The sequence below is a fragment of the Theropithecus gelada genome, chromosome 12 (assembly GCF_003255815.1).
Source record: "Theropithecus gelada isolate Dixy chromosome 12, Tgel_1.0, whole genome shotgun sequence".
In the NCBI taxonomy this organism is placed as follows: Eukaryota; Metazoa; Chordata; class Mammalia; order Primates; family Cercopithecidae; genus Theropithecus; species Theropithecus gelada.
The window spans coordinates 97,281,665-97,296,115 of NC_037680.1; the positions used below are offsets into that span (position 1 = coordinate 97,281,665).

The 14,451-nt window shown below is 37.6% G+C and overlaps 1 long non-coding RNA gene across 1 annotated transcript in view; it reads left to right on the forward strand.

Moving 5' to 3' along the window:
• The first annotated feature begins 4,020 nt into the window (after positions 1–4,020).
• Positions 4,021–14,451, forward strand: part of LOC112635778 — a 74,947-nt gene continuing 64,516 nt past the window's right edge. Inside the window, exons 1-3 of the long non-coding RNA XR_003122085.1 lie at positions 4,021–4,202; positions 6,332–6,482; positions 7,572–7,768. This is a non-coding gene — a long non-coding RNA (uncharacterized LOC112635778). The remainder of the gene's footprint in view (positions 4,203–6,331; positions 6,483–7,571; positions 7,769–14,451) is intronic.

Here is a 14,451-nt window from a genome sequence, read left to right on the forward strand (position 1 = left end):
TGCAGTTAGTCCAAAGACTTATGGATGAGAAACTTCAGAACATTTTTGTGGTTACCTCTGCAGCGTTAGGCAAAAATCTAACCTCTGATCTTCAGATGATAGACTATTAGGGCTGGGCTGATGTTACACAGACACTTGGTGTGGGAGCCAGGGTTTTAGGTAAGGCACATCCCCTAGAAGGCCTTAAAACAGAGAATGCCTGGTCATGCAAGACGCAGCAAGCTGGTAGGACCTGGCTTCTGTCCTGCTTGGTGTGGCATCATGAAAAAATACTATGCCTGTCTGTACAACAGATCAGTGTCTCCTTAATAATACCCAATTTTGTTTTCAACAGAAAGTAGTTTATATACTGAAGGTATTAGTCATTATAATCTTCTATAATCCCTCACTTTTGTATCGTACTTCTCAGTTTATAAAACTCTGCACACACTTGATCTCATTTAATCTTCCTATGACCTCAGGCAGTATACTTTATTAACCTCCCTTTGCAAGTGTGATGACTTAGAACCGTGGAGATTAAAGCAACTTTTCCAGGTCTTTCGCTCCTCCTCCTCAAGTACTTTGTCCAGTAAACCACAACTGTTGCATGATCAAGGACCTGAATAGTTGGTGCAAGCCTCAAGCCTGGCTTGGAAACATGCATCAGCAGAGTTGCTCTTGATATTCCTTTAGAACTGGGCTGTATATCCTTGCTCATCACGTTTCTACTGTCATGTGTACACATTCTTTCCCTCCTTGCCTTAGTTAGAAACTGCTCACCCCTCCAATCTCAGCTGACTTGTTGGTCCCTTTTGGAAGCTCTCTCTGACTCCACTTACATCCACCTCATCCTGTACTCTCTGCCTGTAACAAACTTCTCTTTTGTGTAATTATGTGATTAATGTTTATGTCCCCTTGGAAGCCCTTGTATGTCTATTGAGCAAGAAAAATCTGTTTTTGTTCGTTGTTATGTCTCAGTGCCCAACAGTTTCTACCCCATAATAAGCACTCAATATATATATTTTTGAATGGTTGAATGAATAATTAAGTTTTACTTGAATAGGTTCGCCCATTTGTTGGAAAAGCAATAATTTAATAATCTAGTACTGGAAATGTATTTAAAGACTTTTTCTCCAACTAAGCACATTTTCTTATTGTGAAACAGACCATGAATCCAATCCCCCTGATACTTAAACTATTCCATGGAAGTAAATGAAGCTACATAAAATTAGTTAAGTCAAGCAGAGGAGTATTTAAGAAGTTTCAGTTTGAGCACATAAAACTAGTTTCATCCAGAAAGAATTATTGAATTTATCAAAGACGTCAAGCTTTTTTGTTTCCCCAGGAAGGCTAGCCACAGAAAGACTTTCATACCAGTGGATTAAATTAATTTCCAAGTATACATTTCAGTTTAGGGTAAAGGTAAATGTATCAAAACTGGCCCAAACTATAAATGTCAACTTGTGAGGCACTTGTCTGGCATGCACAAGCTTTTCTCATGAGGATGCTAAATCATGAACTGACAATCTGATTTGTCCATTTTGTCTTTGATGCTAATGCTGTAGCAGGATTGCATACTCCTATTGTTATTTATAGGAAAGCTGTCACAGAGGAGTTTGAGAGGTGACACAGAATTTATTATCTTTATCCATGCTTTTAATAACACTAACAGACAATTCAGTGAGAGCTGGTGCAATTCCCACTGTACAGACAGAGTAAACGAGGCAGATCATATTGCTGGCTCTGTGCTTCAAGAATTAGATGAGCCAGAAAAATGCCTTTGGTGAAACAAGTTTCTTGCATTGACCTGTGAGAGGTATTACTGTGAAATTTCATCCTCTTAAAAAAGTGACTTTGCAATGAAGGAGTATCTGTAGAATAAAACCAATGAAGAGCTATAGGAAGCCGCACAGAGTTTGCCACATGACACCCCTATTGCTCTAGTGGGAAGCAGCCCAACAGCAAGGGAAGACAGGGAGTTGGGAGACCTGGGTTCCAGTTCTGGTTTACAGCAACTTTCTGACTAATCATTGGCAAGTCACTTTACTACTCTGGCTCACAGTTTTTATACCTATAAAATGAGGAAAATAAATTATGTATGGCTCCAAATGTGAAATTGCTGCTTGGCTGCATCAGAAAGACCAGGGACTTTTTAAAATGCAGATTCCTGGCTTCTTTCCAAGAGTTAACAAATCAGAACCTTTGGGGGAAGAGTCAAAACTTGGGAATCTATATTTTTAATAGCTCCATAGATGATTCTTGCAAATTAATGAAATACAGCTGGAATACTTTCAGCCACAGATTGTAAGGTCTGGCTCCTTCATTCAACAACCTAATCACAATCCATATCTCCAGGGCAGCAATGGAGGCTGTGGAGGTATCTCTGGTTTTGATATAGTACAACTGTTCATCAGGATGTACTGCCTGGGATGGTTAATGTGTACAAAAAATAGGTAGAAAGAATAATAACTACTATTGATAGTATAAAAGGTTGACTATAGTCTTAATCTTACATTGTAAATAACTAAAAGAGTATAATTGGAATGTTTGTAACACAAAGAATAAATGCTTGAGGGAATAGATATCCCATTTCCTATGATGTGACTATTTCACATTGCATGTCTGTATCAAAACGTCTCATGTACCCCACAATTATATGCACCTCATATGTACCCACAAAAATTAAAAATTTGAAAAAAATGGAAAAAGATGTACTGCCTGGATTTTCTAGGCAATGCATACTTTGAGGAATATAGAGCTAAACTACTACTAGTCCCTTCAGGTCCATAAATGTCATAAAATAGAAATGGGACATAGCTCTGCCAACAAAGGAGACCCATGGAAAGCTTTTGAGAAGACTGTCATTCACAACTGGCATCTTAGGAAGTTATCTCTTGCAGTAGGTTGGTGGACTACCTGCTGCTGCAACCTAGACAATGGGTCATGAGCACCAGAACCAGGGTAGTGACCTACTGCATACCTAAACCAAGCCAAAGACTGTCAAGTTGACCCTATAGCCTTTTAGAATGAATGGTGGCACTTCAGAGGCACGTGTGTGTGTGTGTGTATTGTGTATTTTTCTGTATGACTGTGTTTCTTAAACATTTAAGGACATTTGTGCTCTTTCAATATACCTAGATGTGGTGTATGTATGTACATGTGTTTAAGCAGTTTTGGTGGTGTTTTGGGATGTGGGATCCAGAACTGCTAGAAACTCCAGTGGGAATTTGGAATTAGAAAAGTGATAATTTTCAGACTTGTATTTCTTTCATTTAAACAACTGAATCATAATTAAGACATACTTTCAGCATACTGTGTGTAATTAACTTTGTTTCCTGTGAAAACCTTTACATTTTGAATCAAGATAATGTTTTTTAGTTAAGACCTTTTGGCACAACATTTTTAAAATCAAAATGATGATTTTTAGGGTTAAAACCTTTACATTTCAAAGTAGTAAGAGTTGTATATTGAAGCTAGAATTTTTAAAAGCCAATTCATGTTTGGGTATTTAGCTCATCTTGGCTTTTTTTTTTTTTCTTGTTGTACCTCCTGATAGTTTATCCTTATACAAAAGATAAAAATTTAAACCTGTTTATGCTAATATGCAATAACTACTTTATTATTGCATCTTAATTTCTGCTCTCAAAATCTTGTTTCAGGGATCTTAAGGGTGGTGGAAATCTCTGTAAGATGTCTTCGGTCTAAGCTACTTGGTTACCAAGATGCCAGTTCAAGAACTAATGACAATTGATATTCATGATTGTATTTGTTTCAGGCAATCCATGCTATGGTTCCTTGAACGTCTTCCAAATGGTAGCCTTCTCTAGGCAATATTGTCCATTCTGTTATGTTATCAACAAAAGACTCTGGCTTTTCTCTTTGGCGCCACAGAAATTTATTGAGATACCATCATGAGCTCATTGCTATACTCAGTGCTTTTAGACAGGGATCTATGAGCTGTCTGGAAACACAGAGCCCACAACAGGCTTCATTTGAAATCTCACAGTTGAAATATGTGATATATTAAAGTTCACCTTGCAGGTGTGGGCATTCAGATCACCAACGCTGTGACCTCGCTGTGTGCATGGGAGCTACTACAGGAAGGAAGCTTACAAATGAACTGCATGGATCCCACATTTTGCTAAAATCAAATAGGACCTTTCTCTTCTTTGTTGAATGCCGTAATGCACAAGAAATAAGCCAGCAGAATGCTCACGTCCAAGGTACTCATTCTTTTCACCTAATTCAAAGAGAGCCAGTTTCATCACTTTTATTCTGCAAGAAAAATTTCACCATGAGACAACCAGTTTCCCAAAAGAGAGTGAAATCTTTTATATTTTAAGAGAGTAAAAAGTAAATTTTTCTATTTAATGAAGGGTTTCTATTCAAACAACTCTTGCTTCTCATCAGAAGTTGTCCTTATATAGGAGAAATTACCTGGACTTTAAATTACCTGGACTTTGCTGTCAAACAGATCTCAGTTCTAATCCTAAATCCAGAACGCAATAGCTTTTGCCTTTTTATATTACTTATGCACTGAGCTTCTGTTGTTTAATTCATGAAATAGAGATAATAATAAAACTTTACGAGACTGTTTTGAGGATTAGATGTTAATAAAAACGCTACTGTACTCAGGCTGTATAAGCCTATGAGTACCACTTAAAGAAATTCCCAGATTGTCTCAGGAATGTGCATTAACACACATGTGCATGTGTGTTAATATGTGCACATGTGAACGTTTATAGTAGAGTAAGTATGGGCTGGGCACTGGAGACTTGGGTTTCAGGCTCTCTCTCTGTCCCACTGTCTTTCTGTCTCGGTGTCTCTGTCTTAGCCTCAGTTTCCTCATCCCTCAAAGGAACATATCCCAGGCAGATGTCATGACGACTAGTTGAGATGATCTATGTAAAGTACCTGGAACATGGCCAACACTCTATGTAAATACTAGTTTTCTTCCCCCATTGCTATGCCTTTGCATATGGAGAGAAAGGGGGAGCAGAAGAAAATTAAACGTTGTATATTTCACACTCGCAAAATGATTTCTTAATTATGCTGCTGATGATATTGAACATCCATTGCTTACTTTGAACAGTGAAAATCACTTATACATATTATCTCCTGTAATTCTTACTCCAGCCCTTTTTGAGAGATGCTGTTACTACCTCTCTTTTATAGATAGCGAGGTTCAGAAGTTCAGGTAACTCACCTGAGATTGAACATGGGTCTCCCAGATTCCAAAGTCAACCGAAGTGTTCAAGCGTTTGCTTTTCTGCCTCCCTAACCAAGTTGCCTTGTCCTTTATTCATGAGTGCTTTGTTTGTTTTTTGTTTTGTTTTTGTTTGTTTGTCTTTTTATAATCTTTAAATCTTTAAATGTAGACCAGGAAGAGTACTGTCTTAAAAATACAGACAGCACTAACCTCAGTTGTCTTTAGACCTGTGCTAGTCCAGAAGGTATCTTTTTATTCAGCCTGAGTATTTGATTGTTGCTTTTATAAGTACATAATTGAGAGACACTGAGGAAAAAAAGACAGCACTGCACTTTCTCATTTGCTTTGCAACAAAGGTATATGGTTTGAAGAAGCCTTGCGCTTAAATGATTAGACAGCTTGTGTGACTAATAAGAATATTGTCCCTAAAGGAAAGTAGAACATCTTACGAATACAAGAGCACTCAATTAGAGTTTTAAATTAGAGTGTAATTATGTGTTTTTTTTACTCTTTTTTTTGAGAAAGAAAGAGAGAGCTTTTAATCTTTTAGGTGGCCTACTTTTGGTGAAAAAACAATTTTAGGAAGTGTTTAAATTTAAAAAGCTACCCTGTGTCTTGTTTAATTTTGGACCTAGTCCAGTCCCTGAAGGACTAGAAGCAGATAAGTTTGCTTATACCTGGCTTTTTAAGTCCCTTCATTTTATAATTCAAAACAGGGATGAGCTGTTGATATGGATTACTGCACTCAGTATAATGAAATTGTCAATATGCTTTGAGATGCACGGCATGTAATCAGACATGTAGAGAAATAGCCCATTCAACCTCTGAAACAAAAGATTTGCCTTTGAGACCATGACTATATGACTGTACAAAGCAACCATGCTCTTTATTTAGGAAATAAAAGGTAATAGGGATAGTTTTCTCAACATGAAACCAAACGTAGTCTTTGACCCAAAACACTCTCCTTTATAGTTTCCATGGACATTTTCCAGGTGGATAAATCAAAGGTTATTGTTTGATTATGGTAGGCCAGGCTCTTGTCTTGTCTGATCAATACTATTATACTTCCTATGACTTTAGAGAGAAGAACAACATGGACGATAAAGACCAATGTGGTTTTTTGTAAATCTAATCTTTTGAAAGGTCTGCCTTCATCTACCACCTGAGCTGGCATGAAACAACTTCTGGGGTTCAAATCTTCTAAACAATGATGCAAGTCTTAGCAAATTTCAAGAACAATTTAAAGAGGGAATAAACACCTTTTTGTTTAACTTGGATCAATTATCTCCTTTTGGTAAGTCTCTTTTCCCATCCTGTGTATTTCTTGTCTGCTCTATCGTTTGAAAGTTTTCTGATAAGAACATTAGTAGAAACTATCAACTGGACCCTGCAATGTTCTGGGTATGGTTGTAAATGCTTTACACTTACATTTTATCTAATGCTTTAAGCGTTGTGAAGGTGGGTTTTGTTTCTCCATTCTATGAATGATTGAAGAGATAAAGTGACTTGTAGTTTCCATAACTATATATGGGAGAAGTCAGATTTACCCACCTTTACTCTTGATCATGCAGATGTACTCATTAAGGATTGCTCTTAATCATACAGGTGGACTCATTAAGGATTATGAGGTGGGGTCTAGCTCATTCTGCCCTTGTTCTTTGTAGTCAGACCCATCACCAATTACTGGCTATGCTTTTCTAAAGCCAGTCATGCCAACACAAATTTGGTTAGGATAAGTTTCCCAGAATCCTGGAAATTCAGAGTTTCAAAAAATGCTGGAGGGCACAGGATCCAATTCCTCATATATACTTGTGAGAAACTGAAGACCAGGAAGGCAAACAAGTAAATAAAGCAACAACAAAAACCTTCTCACGATTCACTCGGATGGTAGGTGGCAGGACTGAAATTAATACTCCTTTCTGCTGTGTTCAAATCACTCTGCCTCCATATTACTGGTGATATATTTGTATCTTTACTTGTTTCTAAGAATACATTGCAGAATTTTGCATCATTTTTCAAGTTATTTTTTTAAATACATAGGAATTTTAAAAACCCTTGTTGAGAAAGTAACTATAGATGAAAACACAAATAACTGGAATGCTATTATGAGACATCTCAAACCAGAGTAGGAGGCTGAAAGTAACAAAGTAAACAAGCCACTGAATAGAGGAGCTGGAAATAGTGTTAAAAAATCATACTGTTCAAAGTTTCTGAAAAATGCTCAGGTAGAGGATGACTAGGAGGTACATGATGGGTTTTTGGTGATATCAACAAAATTCTAGTATCTATTTGATGATATTAGTTTATCTGTGCACATGTGTTTGTGTGTATATATATATCTCTGTATGTGTCTATGCATATTTATGTGTATACATTTTTTCAGCTCCCAGCTTCGTGCCAGGTACTCTCCATTGTGCCTGGCAAATATGAATCCCTGCCATCATGAAAAAAGATTGGCCACGAGGATTTTCCCTACAATCTAAGGACTATTTGAAGTGTGAAGTCTTTCAGCTCACACAACACTGGCTATTTTCACCTTTGCCTTCAACTATAAAGGCTGGGCTCTCTCTGCAGGAGTGGGTAAGTACAGCCCATGGCGGAGAAGAGAGAAAAAGTCTTTGAGTGCAGTACAGGCTCTATCACAATCGATGGGCCTCATTAGCCATTCTCAGCCTCATAGATAATGCAGTCGTGGATGGCATCGTTTGGTCTAGTGAAGAATTGCCCAGGAGATTGTGTTGACATCTGAGATTTATTTTAATCCTTTTTTGCAGATTTTCTAACGAGCATTGTAACGAAGTATGCCAAAGAATCATTACGTATCTTATAAAATCTTAATAATACAAAAATTAGAAACGTTTTTCATGCATATGTTCAATTTGTTCAAAGTACTGATTTCGCTTTGCTAATTAGCATATACTGCCCTGTGAGGGGACCCTGCCTTTAAGAAGTCATGCTACCTGGATTGCTGTGTATATTTTTAAATGAGTAGTATGCATGTTATGTTTACAGGCTTTACTGTCAGATCTTATAGTTTGAACTAAATGATGCAGAATGGACACATACCTATGTACATGGGTTCTTTTTTTTTCACTTATTCACTAAATCCTTATTGATTGTCTAGCTTAAGCATAAAAAATAAAGTGAAAAAATAAGGCTTCAGAAGTAAAGAGATATTTCCAATGTGGAGCAGAAGATGTATTTTGGGGATCTGTGTAGAAAAGTAAGTAACTCCTACAAGGGCATGCAGTCGGAGGAGCGGCCGTAGCAAGAATGTAGGACCCAGGGTTGGATGCAAGCCTTCTTTCCCTGAGTCCACACTGAATAGCTGCGTGATCCCGAGCACAGTATTCCATCATTTTGACCCTCTTTCCTCAACTGGAAAATGAGATTAATCTCACCTACTTTATAGTGCTATTGTGAAGATGAAAGGGACTATTGTATGCAAAATTACCTAGCACGGAGGAGATAGCCCGTAAAGTTTTTCACTTTTTCCCTTTCTGTTATTTAGTGGTGAGATCTCAAGCAATTCAGTATCCTCAAAATGCAGTGTATGGCACATAGGTCATTGCAATACATCTCCTTCATGAAACTCTTCCTGGCCCTGACTTGGCGTCTCATGCAATGTCCTTCCTTTTTCCTCCCCTCTCCCAAACCAGAAATCAGGTTTTTTTGTTTATTCTTTCCCCAGATTTCTGCTTTCTTCATCCTCCAGACTTCCTTTTCTCTTGAGCATCTATTTGCTTCCCTTTTCTTTGTACAGCACTTTCTTACTCTTTTTTTTTTTTTTTTTTAAAGTTATACTTTAAGTTCTGGGATACATGTGCAGAACGTGCAGGTTTGTTACACAGGCATACACATGAGATGGTGGTTTGCTGCACCCATCAACCCGTCATCTACATTAGGTATTTCTCCTAATGCTATCCATCCTCTAGCCCCCCACCCCATGACAGGCCCCGGTGTGGGATATTCCCCTCCCTGTGTCCATGTGTTCTCATTGTTCAACTTCCGATTATGAGTGAGAACATGCGGTGTTTGGTTTTCTGTTCCTGTATTAGTTTGCTGAGAATGATGGTTTCCAGATTCATCCATGTCCCTGCAAAGGATATGAACTCATCCTTTTTTTATGGCTGTGTAGTATTCCATGGTGTATATGTGCCACATTTTCTTTATCCAGTCTATCACTGATGGGCATTTGGGTTGGTTCCAAGTCTTTGCTATTGTGAACAGTGCTGCAATAAACATACATGTGCATGTGTCTCTATAGTAGACTGATTTATAATCCTTTGGGTATATACGCAGTAATGGGATTGTTGGGTCAGATGGTATTTCTGGTTCTAGATCCTTGAGGAATCACCACACTGTCTTCCACAATGGTTGAACTAATTTACACTCCCACTAACAGTGTAAAAGCATTTCTTTGGGTTCCATTCTTCTCAAAACCTGTATGTATATCTGTATGTACCCATGTATATTTATATGCATACATTTTTATAGTTCCTGTTGTATGCTGCTACCATGTGACACTACTTCCAGGTTCCTTATTTTCCTGGCATCAAAATAGTATTACTGAAATGGTTTTAATTTGGAGGCTTTCCTGATAATAAATAGGTATAACAAAAACATGAATCATTAAAAAATCAAAATATTCTAAAATCTCCCACAATTCTTACTTATGGTTGTGTCAAGACTTTGTTACAATACTAGCAGATCTTATTTTTACTGTATTTTTACTCCCATCCCTCCCTGTCCAGTCCAAGAGGGGATAATCAGGCTTTTGACTGAAGAGTTTCCATTTTAAAGCTTGCCTGTAAGTCCTGTCCACCATCCATCATGATCACCCCGGCCCAATCCTCACTCTCCTTCAGACAAGGATGTTGTTTCCTAAAGTTAAAGTCACTAAAGAGATATGTTAAGGGGAAGAGAAAGAGGCAAATACCGTGAGCATTGGGAGAGGTGATAGGAAAACATTAGGGGAAATTGTCAAGGACTAGGAAGAAGATGGTGGCCTGAATTTCTCTGAGTAAGGAAAATTGGTGCAGAAATCTAGGGAGGTAGGACAGACCTGATTCCTAGGGAATCTGGGAACCCAGGAAATGAACTCAGCGATTGTAGACTGTAGACACCAGGGCCCCAAGTTGGCAGGGTCAGCTGTACCTAATTGTAGCAAAGCAGCTCTGGAATCAATTTAATACATTACGAGTTACCATCATTCCCAGGACTTTCATACAACTCTGGAGTGGAAGGAGGAGCTCCAATAATAATAATGTAATGAAACTTCCTACCAGTCTAGTTGCATGAGAGCTTAGTGTCATATTAAATCTGATGTAAGAACCTGCGTGTGTGCGTGATATTATGTAATTTGCTAGAATGTGTTAAATACAATGGAGAAAATAAATCAAGAAATGCTGATAGGAAATGTTATGGTTGGAAGAGGTTGGAATTTGAATGTTGTGGACAGGGAAGATCTTACTAAAAAGAAAACACTTAAACAAAGTTTTGAAAAGGGTGAAGGAAAGAACGATGAAGAGATTCCAAGGAAAGAGTATTACAGATAGAAGGAAGAGCAAGGTCTGTGAGGCCTAGAGGTGGTAGCATGCCTGCTCTAGTGAGAGGCACTGAGAAGCTGTTGTAAAACTGCACTGTCCCTGGCCACATAGAGCTATCGGGCACTTGCAATGTGGCTAGCCTGAATGGAGGTATATCGTACACATAAATGACACACCAGATTTCAGAGACTTTGTAATGAAAGAAAAACCTAAACTATATTGTATGCAATTGGTATTGATTGAATGTTGGAAAACAATATTTTGAATATATTATGTCAAATAAAATAGATTATTAAAGTTAATTGCATCTGTTTTATACTGGAAATATATATGTTGCTACTGGAAAATTTAAAATTGTACTTCTTTCATGTAGCTCACGTTATATTCTCCTGGCAGTACTGTTGGGGAACATGAGATCTGAAAGGTAATGATGCCCATTTTTTAATGCTCCTTAGGCCATTATAAGACATTTGCATTTGTTCTAAGAGAGAGGTTATTAATTTCAAATTATTTACCAAAATTGGGATATCACTAAGAATAATTTGTTATACTGCTCTCTCTCTCTATATATAAAATACTACAATATATATATGTTATACTGAAATATATATATAGCTATATATAACTATATATATACACATAACTAGATGTATAAAAGTATAAAATGTATAAAATGTATAAATGTATAAAAGTATAAAATGTATAAAACTGGATATACATATAGCTATATATACATAACTAGATGTATAAAACACACACACATATATATAACACCTTTGAGCAGAAGATGAGCATAATCTACCATTTTTATAACTGGATCACACTGGATACTCTTATAGGTTGTAGGAGGACAAGGATGAAATCAAGGACACCTATTAAAGGGCATTCCAATAATCCAGGCTAGAGATGGTGCTGACTTGGGTAGCAGCATAGATAATGATATGTGGTCAGATACCAGAGGAATTTCTGATACATTCAAAGTGTGATGTAAGAAAAAAAGAATGAGGATTACTCCCCAGAACGTTTGTCTTGAACATCTATGCAGATTTGTTTTTCATTCAGTGAGATGGAGAAGATGAGGAGAGTGGATTGGGGCAGAAGCTCAGGAGTTTAGCTTTTACGTGCTGAGTTTGAAACACTTATTGGGCATCCAGGTAGAGGTTTATGGAGGTAGTTTAATAATCAGGAAGCGGTTTTGGTGGAAGATAAACTTTGGAAGATCATCATTATAAAAATTGGCATTTGGTACCATGAAATTAAATGGTATCACCAAGGGAGCGAAATAGAGGTGGGGAAGAGAAGAGGCAGGAGGATCGAGGCAGGGGAAACTCAGAGAGTTCATGAGCAGAATTACTGCTACAGCTGCCCTGGAACACACTTTCTAGCACTCACATCTGGGGTTCTCATTGATGTAGACTTATTCAGAAGGAGAAACACCAGTACTAATTGGAAAGGTCCTGTGTGTTCTGGGCTAGATAGTTACAGCAGCAAGAGTGTTAATCAGTGTGAGAAAAGTCAGATGTAAAGTATATTCCCCCATATATAGATATGTCATTGTTTAAATGGAAAAATTATGCTGCAATGAGCTCTAGTTATATCCCAATTTTGGTAAATAATTTAAAATTACAGCAATCTCATACCATAGTGTGGCATCAATTATCTTAAAGCCTCCCTGCAATTTCTTAGTAAAATGTTAATTTTACATCACCTTCATTTTTTAATGCTACCCAATACCAGATTTGAAGTCCAAATAAAGATGACAAGGTCTTAGAACTCTGCAATAGTGGAGTCGCTGTGACATACACTGTCTAAATACACATTATGGAGACATTTTCAGGTGCTCTTGACCTTGTCCTCTGGAAAATATGCTCCTTGTATGTCCACTTAGTGCTACATTTTGAACCATTGCCTCTGAGGTTTCTGAGTCTCTTTTTCCCCTTGAACTGGATCAACATGCTCATTTCTTAAAGGTGAAGATTCCTCAGAGGAGTAGAAGGTAGAGGCTGAGTGACCAAAAGCAGAATAATATTATCCTACTGCAGAATACCTACGATGTAATATGAAAAATTAACTGTTTCTTCTAGAAGAAGCAGTTCCCTCTATTCGTCTGGCTTGAAAGTGAATATAGTGTGGGTAGCTAAGAATTCAGGTTCTGGGGCTGTACTTCCTGAGTTCAAATATTGGTTCTCCCATTCTGTAGTCATTTGATCTTGGGTAAAAATTTAATCTCTGTGTCTCAGATGTCTCATCTGTACAATGGGGATAATACTGTTATTGACATCGTAGAGTTGTTGAAAGGATTAAATGACTTAATACTTGTTAAACCTTATAATAGTGCCTCGCTAAGCACTCTATACATGTTATCTATTTTTATTTTCTGTCTATCAATTGCACTTGGTGTTCTGAAATAGCTGTCATCAGGAAGTATTTGTTCTTATTTTGCACAAAAAAATCAATTTTAGTTTTTGAGTCCCCATCCTTTTGAAACTGAGGATGTCATGAAAGCCCAAATTTTGCAGTTTTTTCCTACTGCCTTGACTCCTCAGACCTTTAGTCACACACTCACATGAGTTAATTAAAAGCCATTCTTTGTCATAGCCCTTTTGATTTCTTTATGTCCCCAAGTTCTGCTGCTTTTGTGCTATGTGCCACATTGTCATTTCCTCTAGGGGCTTGCCATGTCCTTTAGGTACAATCAGAACATAATTCAATCATTCAAGGTGGAGTAACAAAGATCAGATTTACCCGTTTGCCTGAAACCACCACAAAATGGATATAATATATGAAGCATGCTTTGTGGGACACTGGACACTGGACAGTGAAATTCAGTGATCCCTGAAAGACAGCAAACAATGTGAGTCCTATAATTGCCCCAGTTTATGCCCAGGAGAGAGTTTCCAAGCCATAGTGCAGAAAAGGGGACCCGGGAAGAGTCTGGCATCCTCCTGGAATTGAGGAGATGGATCTGAGACCCTGGTAAAACCAAAACAGCCAGAGTGTGCTGGACAGAGTACTAGTGAAGAGAGAGCTGCACACAGAGAGAATTCCAGGGAACTGCAGAGGGTTCTCCCCTAGCATTCAAATACTGATGTACACATGCATGTGAGGAAGCTACCCAACATCAAGGAAAAATCACCTAAAAGGATTAGAAAGAGCATTATTCAACATTCAGACACGTCTGAGAATAGTGCCTGTTCCTATCAGCCATGCTGGAAAACCTCAAGATTTATGAGGCATTGGATAGAATACTTAGGAGGATCTTGCATCAGAAGTGGGAAAAATTAGTCCAAGGCTGAGCACAGCTCTGATCTCACAGAAGAAATCTTAAGTGCAAGACCCAAAAGGATCATGGTACTTCCAAATAACTACATCCTGGAACAAAGTTTCAAAATATTTATAGAAACACAAAATCACCTAGCTTCAACAAGATCATAGTCACAATATGCAGCATCCAACAAAAAATGACTGATTACGAAAAAGCAAAACAATCAATTAAAGCCAACTCAGTACTGACAAAGGTGTTAAATCTAGCAAATAAAGGCATGACATGAGCTAGCAAATAAAGGCATAAAGTGTGCTATTCTATCCATATCACATGTATTTAAAAAATTAAGTAGGAACATAGAAAATGTAGGAAAGACCCAAATCAAACTTTTACAGCTGAAAACTTCAATGTCCAAGATAAAAAATATGCTGGATGCTATTAATGGTAGA